At 39.0% G+C, this 11,156-nt stretch overlaps 2 long non-coding RNA genes across 2 annotated transcripts; both read right to left on the bottom strand.

Annotated features, from left to right (window-relative positions):
- Window positions 1-247: 247 nt before the first annotated feature.
- On the bottom strand, window positions 248-6,789 carry LOC139785375 (uncharacterized). Its single transcript, XR_011721924.1, has 2 exons — window positions 6,731-6,789; window positions 248-366 (listed from the first exon to the last, which is right to left on the bottom strand). It is a non-coding gene; the product is annotated as an uncharacterized lncRNA (long non-coding RNA).
- A 3,408-nt stretch (window positions 6,790-10,197) lies between these two features.
- Window positions 10,198-10,776, bottom strand: LOC139785376 (uncharacterized). Its single transcript, XR_011721925.1, has 3 exons — window positions 10,666-10,776; window positions 10,424-10,557; window positions 10,198-10,346 (listed from the first exon to the last, which is right to left on the bottom strand). It is a non-coding gene; the product is annotated as an uncharacterized lncRNA (long non-coding RNA).
- Between the last annotated feature and the right edge of the window lie 380 nt (window positions 10,777-11,156).

Raw genomic sequence — 11,156 nt, 5'->3', positions numbered from 1 at the left:
TATTGCACACGCGTATTGCAAATTAATTAAAGAAAACAGCAATTTGTACAAAATAGTTATAAAAACTAATGTTGAAATTTCAATAAGGGTGTTTACTCAAATTTTGTAAAAAAAATCTCAGATTTTCTAGAAATTTTACTCCAAATTCATACTTTTGCATTGTTTAAAAACACAAATGATTCAAAATGAGCAAAAATGAAATAAATTCACAAATTGCATGTGCAAATGCAAATGTTCACAATAAAGATTATGTTTTTTTTTATTTTGCTTCTTTCCCTGCCCTTTCTTTTGCACGTCTCAGCCAAGTTTTAATGGCTTGCTCAACTTCTTTTCAATTTTCCGCTGCTTTACACAGTAGAGCACTTTCTAAATAGAAAAAAAACATAATATAGACATAATTATATATTTGAAATATAACTATAGTTATATATCCCCTATGAAAAAGTAGTACTGGTTTTAATACTGGAAAAAGTATTGGTGAAAGTACTGGAGACATAAGTACTCAAAGTACTACTAAATTCGACCATACTGACTTCGTCAGTACTCCTTCCCAGTACTCATCCAATACTCATTCAGTACTCCCTTCAATAGTTATTATACAGGGTATCTCTAAAGTCTGACCCAGCCCCCTGGACCTCAGGAACAGCTTTAGATATGGAAAAATGTTTTAGATAAAAGTTGTAGGATATTAAAGGGGACAGATGATAAAAATATGGAATTGACTTTGAGCGATTTTTTCAAGGCCAGGTCAATGTGATCCATGTTTTCTTAAATAGAATATCCCATTTTTTATTGCATATTCTTGCCCTTGTCAAAACGTTTTCAAAACACTATAATGAAGCTCTCTTTTATTAAGAATATTCTAAGATATTTTAAATTTTGTTATGATATTTTTAATATAAAATATGAAATATCTCGTAAAGTATTCACTTTTCGATGACTTTATATTTTTATACACAGAATAAGAAAAGGAATCGATTTTTGTAAAAAAATTATTTGATTGTATTTTGTAGAAATATTTAATTTTGCAATATTGCAAAATGTAAAAATTAATATTATTATTCGATTCTTTTCATTATTCTATGTAAAAAAATATTAAGGTGAAGTCATTGAAAAATGAATATTTTACGAGATATTTCATATTTTATATTAATAGTAGCATAACAAAATTTAAAATATCTCAGGAAGTCCTTAATGAAAGAGAGCTTAATTATAGTGTTTTGAAAACGTCTCGACAAGGGCTACAAGAATATGTAATAAAAAATGGGGGTTCCATTTAAAAAAACTTTGATCACATTGACTTGGCCTTGAAAAGGTCATTCGAGGTCAAGTCCATATTTTCATCATCTGCCCCCTTTATATCCTACAACTTTTATCTGAAACATTTTTCCATATCTAAAGCCGTTTCCGAGATCCAGGGCGCTGGGTCAGACTTTAGAGATACCCTGTATAAAGCACCGACAATACACATAAAAATTTACAAATATTCTATTTTCAGACAAATTTAGACGGTAGCACGACTAAATATTTACGACTAAATATCTTCAACAAAATAACTCAGGAAAAATATCTCACGTCGAAATATTTCTCCGACACAATATTTTCGACAAAATATCTCAGAAAATATGAAATATTGGGTTTCACGTAGTCTTGTAGTGGACTGTATTCCATCGTGTATCGGTGTCTGCGAAGTGTTGTGATATGTTCGGGCTGTTTATTAGTAAGCATTCGATTGTGTGTCAGAGCAGTTCGGCTGTAGCTATGCCTCTGAAATTTGTAACTAGTCAAAAGGGAAATCCTCTTCTCGTACACAATGGTTTTGTGTATTCCATCGTTCGTGAAACCACATCGAACGTTTCGTGGCGTTGCGTAGAATATAAGAACTGCAATTGCCGTGGGCGAATTTATACGAGCTCAAAGACACGTTCCGGTACGTGACATTCTATTGTGTTCTTTTTTCTGTTTGTAGTGGTATTAAGATTGCAAAAGCTGTTTTGACATATTATAGGAAAAATATTAGAGGAAACGGAGCATAATCATGCCGCTGAGGCGTCAAAAGTGGAAGCACGAAACACCATTGAAAAATTGAAGAAACGAGCTATGCAGTCGGATGCGAGTACGAGTGCCGTCGTTGCTGCTGTTACCTCGAACGTGTCTGTCGGTGCGGCTGCTGAACTCCCGTCTACTTCTGCCCTTGCTCGGACGGTACAGCGATCTCGAGCAAAAATTATTCCTCAGTTGCCAAATCCCGATTCACGCGAGAGCCTGATATTACCAGAGGTTTTTACGCAAACTTTGAAGGGTGACAAATTCTTACTGCACGATAACGGTGGCAAAGATCGATGCCTAATTTTTAGTACTGCGGAAAACTTGAAGATTCTGGCTCGTTGTAGGTTGTGATTGGGTGATGGAACCTTTAAAGGTGTTCCTACTATATTTGTTCAATTGTACACCATTCATGGCTTTCTGTCCGGCAAAGTTTATCCGCTTGTGTACGTCCTGGCTCCCAATAAGCATGAGAGTACGTATGCTGTAGTATTATCGTTTTTGATAAGCGTTGAGTCCCGTTTGAAGCCAACTCGGCTCATAATCGATTTCGAATCGAGCTTCGCATCGGCTTTTGCTAAATGCTTCCCGGACGCTGAGATAAGTGGTTGCCATTTTCATTTCGGGCAATGTATCTGGAGGAAAGTACAATCGGCTGGGTTGCAGGTGCGTTACGGGCAAGATAGCAATTTCGCCCTGAGTATTAAAATGTTGGTCGCGTTGGCTTTCGTGCCGGTAGACGATGTTATTGATGCTTTTGAGACTCTCACGCAATCAGAGTATTTTTCTGAGGAAAATGATTCTGTTGAAAGTGTCCTTGAGTATTTCGAGGCCACTTGGATTGGGTCGTTGGATCGTCGTAAGAGGCGCCGTTCCCCTTGCTTTCCTATCCATATGTGGAATTGTTATAATGCGGTCATAGATGATTTGCCTAGAACGAATAATGCGGTAGAGGGCTGGCATCGAGCCTTCAACGAACATGTGCGTATTAGTCATGCATCGATTAGCAAGTTTATTACTGTATTGAAATCCGAGCAAAGTACTACTGAGTTGTTATTCGCCCAAAGTCGCGCCGGTCGTAACGTACAAAATAAGAAGCGTAAAAAATATGCTGACTATGATGAACGCCTGAAAAATGTTGTACTTGGTTATAATGTTGCCAATATTTTGGAATATCTGTGTGGAGTTGCCAACAATATTACTTTGTAATTTTGATGACAGTATGTTTGGGCGCCAATGGAGTCGTTGTTATATCGATTGCTTTTATTTATGTTGTAATAAACGCCAATTTTGCAATAAACGCCACACTATGTGTCTAGTTTAATAATAGTGGAGCCCCCCGCAGGGGGGCGGAACCTACTGCCTCCACGCATAGACTTTCAACGCGAAACGAAGTGCCACATGGGTTAACAACTTTCCACGCGTGGAAAGTCCACGCATGTACTTTGAAGGCACACTATGTGTCTAGTTTAATAATAGTGGAGCCCCCCGCAGGGGGGGCGGAACCTACTGCCTCCACGCATAGACTTTCAACGCGTAACAAAGTGCAACATGGGTTCACAACTTTCCAAGTGGATTTGCAATAAACGCCTTATGTTCAGCTATATTGTTGATATTTGTGAAATTATCTGTTGGCGAGATATTTAGTCGCGAGATACTTTGTCGGTGAGATATTTTGACCAAGATATTTTGTCGAAGATATTTAGTCGGAGATCAATTGTTACGCAGCCAATTTAGACTACTTATGCATTTTAATATATATTTGATGTTGTTCAGCAAGAGAACAACGCAGATGTTGTGGTACAAAATATTTCTAACTGAACTGCGAAATTTACTACGTTTAGGTTAGGTTGTGACCGGACGGCACGAGTTAAGCCCGATTCCGGCGGATAATATTCCTATCGAACGGTCGCCACTCGGTTTCATCTTTGACTACCGAGAAGGTGTGTTAGTATCAACGCCCCGATTATTCGCAAGACGCTAATATTATTTCTTTCTTTCAGATCGATGTCCCTGATGGATCACCGTTGCTGCTACCCGTCTCCAGATCCTCGCCTATTCGCATACTGGATAATGGTAAGTATCGCTAATAACTTAGCCGCTAACTCCCATCCTCTATTTCAGATTGGCATCCAGGATGGATCGCCGCTGCTGCTACCCGTCTCCGGATCCTCGCATTACCGCATACCGGATGAAGGTAAGTCTCGATAATTATTTTAATTATGTACTAATACTTTTCTTCTGTTGCAGGTTCCTGCCCAGGATGGATCGTCGCTGCTGCTAAACTTCCCCGGATCCTCGCTTTATTTCGCATACCGGATTGCCGCTGGACAACGATGGATCATCGCCAAAGGACAAGGTAAGTAGAAGGTAAGTATAGTTAATTGTATAATTAATCTTGAGACTTTGTTTCAGAAATAATTATTCTTTAATTGTAGATCATTATTTCAACTCTACAGGCCGTTTCACAATTGTCATAAAGGTGTTTCATAACGATGGTATTGCGCCTCGGTGTGGATTGCGCTTTTTCAATAAAAGTTGCACAATCGATTAATTTGCGTATCTCGGCTTATCAGTTTCGTCGATACAATGCCTTTTATTAAGATAATTAATTTCGCCAGAGTGCTCGATGCCCCTTGGCAATCACTCCAAGATCACGTGACACATACGTGATTATCACTCTATCATACAATGTCCGTGCGCACAATTAACGCTGGAGTATTCGGTTGTTTTATACAATAATTAACACCGTCCACACAATACTTTGTATCCGCGTAACCCAATGTTCGCGGTTGTTATATACTCGATATGCACTTCCGTTAGTTAACAATGTATCCGAATTTCAACTTGACGTATTCGGCTAACACTCGATTGTAGTTGGCAACTCGGTGCCCCTCGCTATTGTTAAACGAGTTATTTTACGCGATAGTACGCGGGAGTTCCCGGTTGTTAAGTATGACACGTATGCTGTGAGTATAGAGCGTGATACGTCTTTTCGCTACGGCTATACCCGAGAGACTGCCTCGAGCAATGGCTCTCGCTTCGCCTCCCCACTATGCCGAGTCGTTCCCACTCCCGAACTTTCTCTTTTCGCCTATTGTACTCGGCACGTACGCCCGGCGCGATCACGCGAAAACAACATGATTATCACGCGCCCGCCGAATGCCCTATTGCGCACTTCGCCTTCGCGATCGTTCCAGAAGGTTCCCGTGGAATTTTCCACGCGCAGCGCAGTGCGAGAACCTTCCGCCTTCGATCCCGATGCACCAGGTTTTTACCTTTTGGAATTCTTTAGTGTCGTTGACGCCGACCCGTGCGCACCTCCTTGGAGATGCCCTCGATGACGATTCCGGGTGATTTTCTTGTAGACGATGTCCGAGTGACCTTTTAGTCGTCGGCCGTTGACGCCGACCCCTCGGATGCCCTTCTGGGATGCTCGTAAGGCCTCTCCTGGCCTTTGTTCCTGGGGAAGATGCTTTTCCCGGGAACTTGGTCTGGCCATGACGCCGACCCCCTGGGAGGGTGTCCCAGGTCCTCGAAGGATGGGTAAGGACCTTTGTTCCCGGAGGAAATAATTTTCCCGGAAACTTGGTCTGACGATGACGCCGACCCCCTGGGAGGGTGTCCCAGGTCCTTGGGAGGTGGCTGAACACATTTGTTCCTGGGGAAGATGAATTTCCCGGGAACTTGGTCTGATGATGGCGCCGACCCAGTGGACGTGTGTACCAGGTCCGGGGAATGCTCCTCCGGGCCCCTGATTCTAGAGATTGTCGCGGTTTACCGCTTACGCACTTAACCTATCGCACCGACCTTTGTGCGCGAAACTAAATATAAGTCTTTGGTGAACCGTCAAAATAAATATCTTTTATTGATCGGCGGTGTGTCAAAACAATGAGAATAATGTCTTAGAATAACATGGCCATTCGGGCCTTCCGCGAATCTTATACCTAAAGAAAGAAATAGCCATATGGGCTTAACGCTGTTTTAATCTAACGAGAGAAATAGCCATATGGGCATAACGCTATTTTATATTTAAAGAAAGAAATAGCCATATGGGCATGACGCGGTCTTATTCTTAAAGGGAAATGGATAGCCCGAATGATCGCCTGGATTCGACGCCTACTCCTCACGACGAGTCCCTCTTTCGTACTCGCCGGGAGATTTATTCTTATTTTGCACCTTATGCGTTCGCCGTCGCGCAGGCGCCGTCTTTTCTTAACTCGAACATAAAATAATTCGCGAGTATTTTCGCTCCGTCCGCTGCCCGGGAGTCCGGCCGTTATCTCCGCTCGCTCCGCCGGCCCCTGCGTCCGCTGACTCGTTCCCTGCGGGCTTTCACCCGCTCTCGGCTGCTTACCCGAAGTGAACGGCTGCAAGGTTAGGTAACGTGATAGCGTTACTTCTGTAGTAATTTACTCATTTACCCGGAGTGAATTATAAGTTTACTACAAAACCTCGTTTACGCAGAGAAATTATCGTAAGTTACTACAGAAGTAACGCTCGTGTAAACATATATATAATTGTTTCATGCCATGATTGAGGTTATTCGATCTTGATTGTGGAAACTGCATATATATAAATTTTAATAGGTTAAAAGGATCTCACTCTTATATATCCATTATAATGATATAAAGCCAATGGCACACAATACGATTTTTAGATGTAAAAGAAGAAAAAGGATTACCTTTGATATAAATAACGTATAATTTTCGACGTGATCGACATGAGATCCCGGCCTGCCCGGCCATAGAAGGAAACAGAAAGAGATCAGGATCGGAATTACATGCAGATGGCGTTGGCATAGAAGGATATATAGCATATGGATATACAAACTTGTCCATTTTGGAATATTCCTACAGTGTCCACACATGTATATCCTATGGATATCTTTATAAGGTCCATGGACATCCCGACAAGAAATGGACATAAAACGGACATCCATACGATATCCTGTGCTGTCTGGGTATATGTTCTTAATGAGGCTTTTAAGGCACAGCGCGCGCGCACCTGGGGCTGGATCCTTGAATTTATTCGCAAGAAAAACGTATACGGAAATTCTGCTCTTATAGAAAAGTTGCAAGTTGATTAACTAAAAGCCATGCGATCAACTTGCAACTTTTCTGTAAGAGTAGAATTTGCGTATACCTTTCTTTTGCACGAATAAATTCAAGAATCCAGCCCCTTCCTTATGGAAAAATACACTCAACTTTTGGTGTTAACCGTTAAAAAAACACCATAGAAAAACCCTTAAAGTTGGGTGTGATTTCGGACCGCCAATTGAAGGTTAACCATCATTTGAAGGTTAATCTTCAATTGGCGGTCCGAAATCACACCCAACTTTAAGGGTTTTTCTTTGGATGATAGTTAACCTTCAATTAATGGTTAATCCTTAAAAATGACGGTATAACCCTTATGAAAAAGTAGTACTGGTTTTAATACTGGAAAAAGTATTGGTGAAAGTACTGGAGACATAAGTACTCAAAGTACTACTAAATTCGACCATACTGACTTCGTCAGTACTCCTTCCCAGTACTCATCCAATACTCATTCAGTACTCCCTTCTCTCAGTACTTCCTTTAGTACTCCCTCCAGTACTCCCTCCAGTACTTTCTCCAGTATTCCCCCCAGTACTTCCCCCAGTACTCTCCCCAGTACTCCCTCCAGTACTCCCCCCAGTACTCCATCCAGTACTCCCACCAGTACTCCCTCCAGTACTCCCTCCAGTACTCTTTTAGTACTTATCGAATAATCGTGAGATACTAACGTATGGTACAGGCGCAGTAGGGGAGAGTGGGCACCCTTGAACCACGTTTTTTCAAATCACATTAAAAATGTGAATTTAAAAATTTTAATAACTTTATTATAATATAAATGAGACTATTCGATGTTTAATATAATAAACTTTGTTTGTAAATGATTTAAGAAGTAAATTTTCAGAAATATTTTGCAGAAATAATGATATTTCGAAATGCTGCGTTTGTCACAGTGGATCCCACGCGTGGGGTCGATTGAGCCATAGCGTAGGGTACACTGTGACATGTAATGTGAAAGGTAGGGTACCCTGTGACACGTAGAAGAGATCTGTTTAAATCCTGTTTATTACAAATCTTTGGTCAATTGAAAAACCAAGACTGTGCTAAAGAACCAATTTATCAATAATCTGTGCCTATAAGTTTCTTACAGTACTGGCAGTACTATCATGATAGTACTCCGAATATTAATCTGACAAAGTACTGACCACTTCAATATTTTGGAGTACTAATGAGTATTATTGCTTGTAGTACTGCCAGTACTGTAAGCACTGACAAACACAGTACGGACCATTCTGCAGTATTCATGAGTATTAACATACTAATACTCTCAATACTACGAGTACTGTACACTCAGTACTGAGTACTGATTGCTAGTACTACTTTTTCGTAAGGGTACATATGTATACCACAGAAAAAAATTACTACTTAATCTCATGACGATGAGTCAAGTACTATGTACAAGAACGAGATCGCAATGACCGATATGCAAGTGGATTAACCTAGTCGCGAAACGTTCACCCGTTATACTGTTGAAGAACCGACCGCATAACATTCCGTCTTTTTCTAATCTCGCTGTGAATCGATTTTCCAGCTAATGTATATTTTATGTCTTTGCAAAGCGTAACTTTTAAATCCTTTAGGGAGATCAATCACTTCAAGACGACACATTTTTTTTTAGAGCGATTGAAGAGAAAGACAGAGAGCTGGTAAATGTCGCGAATAACGTCCTGGACGAGTATAGTAGCGTATACGTCAAGTCGGGAGGCGAACAGAAGTTAAGCAATGGAGAAAAAAAGACAGACCAAGATATGCGAGTTAATTCAGTTATCATATATTTTTATATATTTTACAGAAGGCGTATAAAAGATGTAAGAGGACTTGCGGTAAAAATTGATGCAAGTCTTAATAACTTCAAGGATTAAACTGACGAATATACAAAAGCTACTAAATGTACTCAAAGCTACTTAATGATTAATACAATGCTAAATAAAGTGTTGTACAAAATTTGAATAGAGTCAAAGATTGCGGTCAGCTACGTATTATATACACGAAAATGAATTACGAATGATTATTACGTAACGATGTTCATTGCGCCATATTATCGCTATATTTTCGCTTTGTTAAAAAATTATAATAAATTGAGTTAATCGCAGCGCGCGACAAAGTTATGTACGTGAGCACTGTGAGCGATTTAATGATTGTAACCTTACTTGTATACATTTCCTAGAAAAATATTTCTATATTATGTTTAACAACAATATTAAATATTAACATTTCATAACTGCCAAACGTTTCCAGTTGAGCGCAATTGCACGAGTTACGAATCATTTATAGACTCTTTTTCTCAGTTAACTAGTTTTTACTGCATTGAAATCTTGCATAGAAAAAAATGTGTTAGCATATCGCGCAAGAATCATCGATATCTAAGTAAACAATTAATCAAATATATACAGTATATATGCGTACATCTGGATTAATCCGAAAGCTTAGTCTCCATCTTTTGAAACATAAAATAATTTTATGCCACGACAGTGAAGTGCGGAATATTAAATAAAATGCGCCATTTAACAATAACTTCTAAGGTAACAAGTTTAATCTACGGTGACCTAAATTTAAACGTGAAAAGAAATTAAATTATTTCAATAAGTTCTCGAATCGTCTCCAATCAGAAATAGATATAAGTCACGTAGAAACGAATTTCCTAATTCGTCTGAGTTATTCGATACAATGTTCTAGTTTAAATGTGACACTACTTTGTAAAATGTTAAGTTATTGTTTTCTCTACTCTACGATCAATATAGCAATCTTTATAAATTTCTTTCTTTCTAAATATAAATATTCTACACAATCGGAAAACTATTTTACAACATGAGTAAAGAACGAAGTCAAAAAGCGAAATAATCAATTTTGACGCGATTAAAGGGGATCATCAATGGCGATTGTATTAAACTCTAGTCCATACTGACTAAAGCCTTGTGTACACGATACTAGAAATCGGTCCGAATTTTGGTTTAAGCCAATCAACTTGCAGCTCTTACAGAAAAGCAGCAGTTTCATTGGCTTAAACCGAAACTCGGACCGATTTCTAGTATCGTGTACACAAGGCTTAAGAATCGCGGATTATGCGTGAAAATTGTAGAGTTTCTTGACAACTCTTATGTACAGATGGATTCAAGTGTTTCTGGCTTCATCTGGTCCCATGCTACTTGTTCAGCATGTCCGTTCATTATCCGTTCATTTTACCAGTTCTTCAGTAAGGGAAATTAGCTTTAAAAAAAAAATCAATTAATTTCAATTATCTGCAAAGAGATTCTCGAAGATTGGATAATAATATAACTACTTACCCCATAATTTTGTATCATAAAATAAATATTTGCATAAATATTAGTTTGAATGCGACCTTCAATCTGAGCTTGAGCAGCAACTCCCTTTGAGGAACAATTTTGTACCACATTGTAAGCTTCTGTTGACCATTTACCTGCAAAGGAGTAACATTAAAGTATAATTACATATCCAAAGATAAATAATTTTGAGTAGAGATGTATAATCTGGAAGAATAGTATACATAACGTCAATATATAGTTACCGTTCTTTGGCTGAATATTTGCTAAAAAGATTTTGATGGCTTGGAAGGGTAGGCTCAAATAATTATATATCAATGGCCTACATTACGAATTACTAAACTGCCAGTAACCACCGTGATCGTACTACGCTTCTTTCTCCCGATGGATCTGGACGTTCAATGCATTTTCTAATCCATTTGTTGCTCCAATATACAGCCACGTAATCATCCTCTACAAAGTAAAAATGTATTGTATAATCAGAATATCCTGATTTCTTTTTTATTCAACGTGTTAAGATTAACACTTACTGTTCAATACATCTGGAACTGGCAGCAATTCATTGTTATACCAACCAATACATCATGCTGTCTTCCAAATTTTGCAAAAGGAGAAATGATGAATGAGTCGGAAGCTGAACGAAGAGCCAATTTGGCTTGACAGTGTGAGATATATTAATGTCATTATTAACACTCTCAACTAGGGACAGGGGCCGTTGAATCGGGACATTATACAC

Source organism: Temnothorax nylanderi, unplaced genomic scaffold, assembly GCF_030848795.1.
Source record: "Temnothorax nylanderi isolate EJ_2023f unplaced genomic scaffold, tnyl_v1.0 TNYL_tig0790_pilon, whole genome shotgun sequence".
NCBI lineage: Eukaryota > Metazoa > Arthropoda > Insecta > Hymenoptera > Formicidae > Temnothorax > Temnothorax nylanderi.
This window is presented reverse-complemented; position numbering and strand designations above follow the sequence as displayed.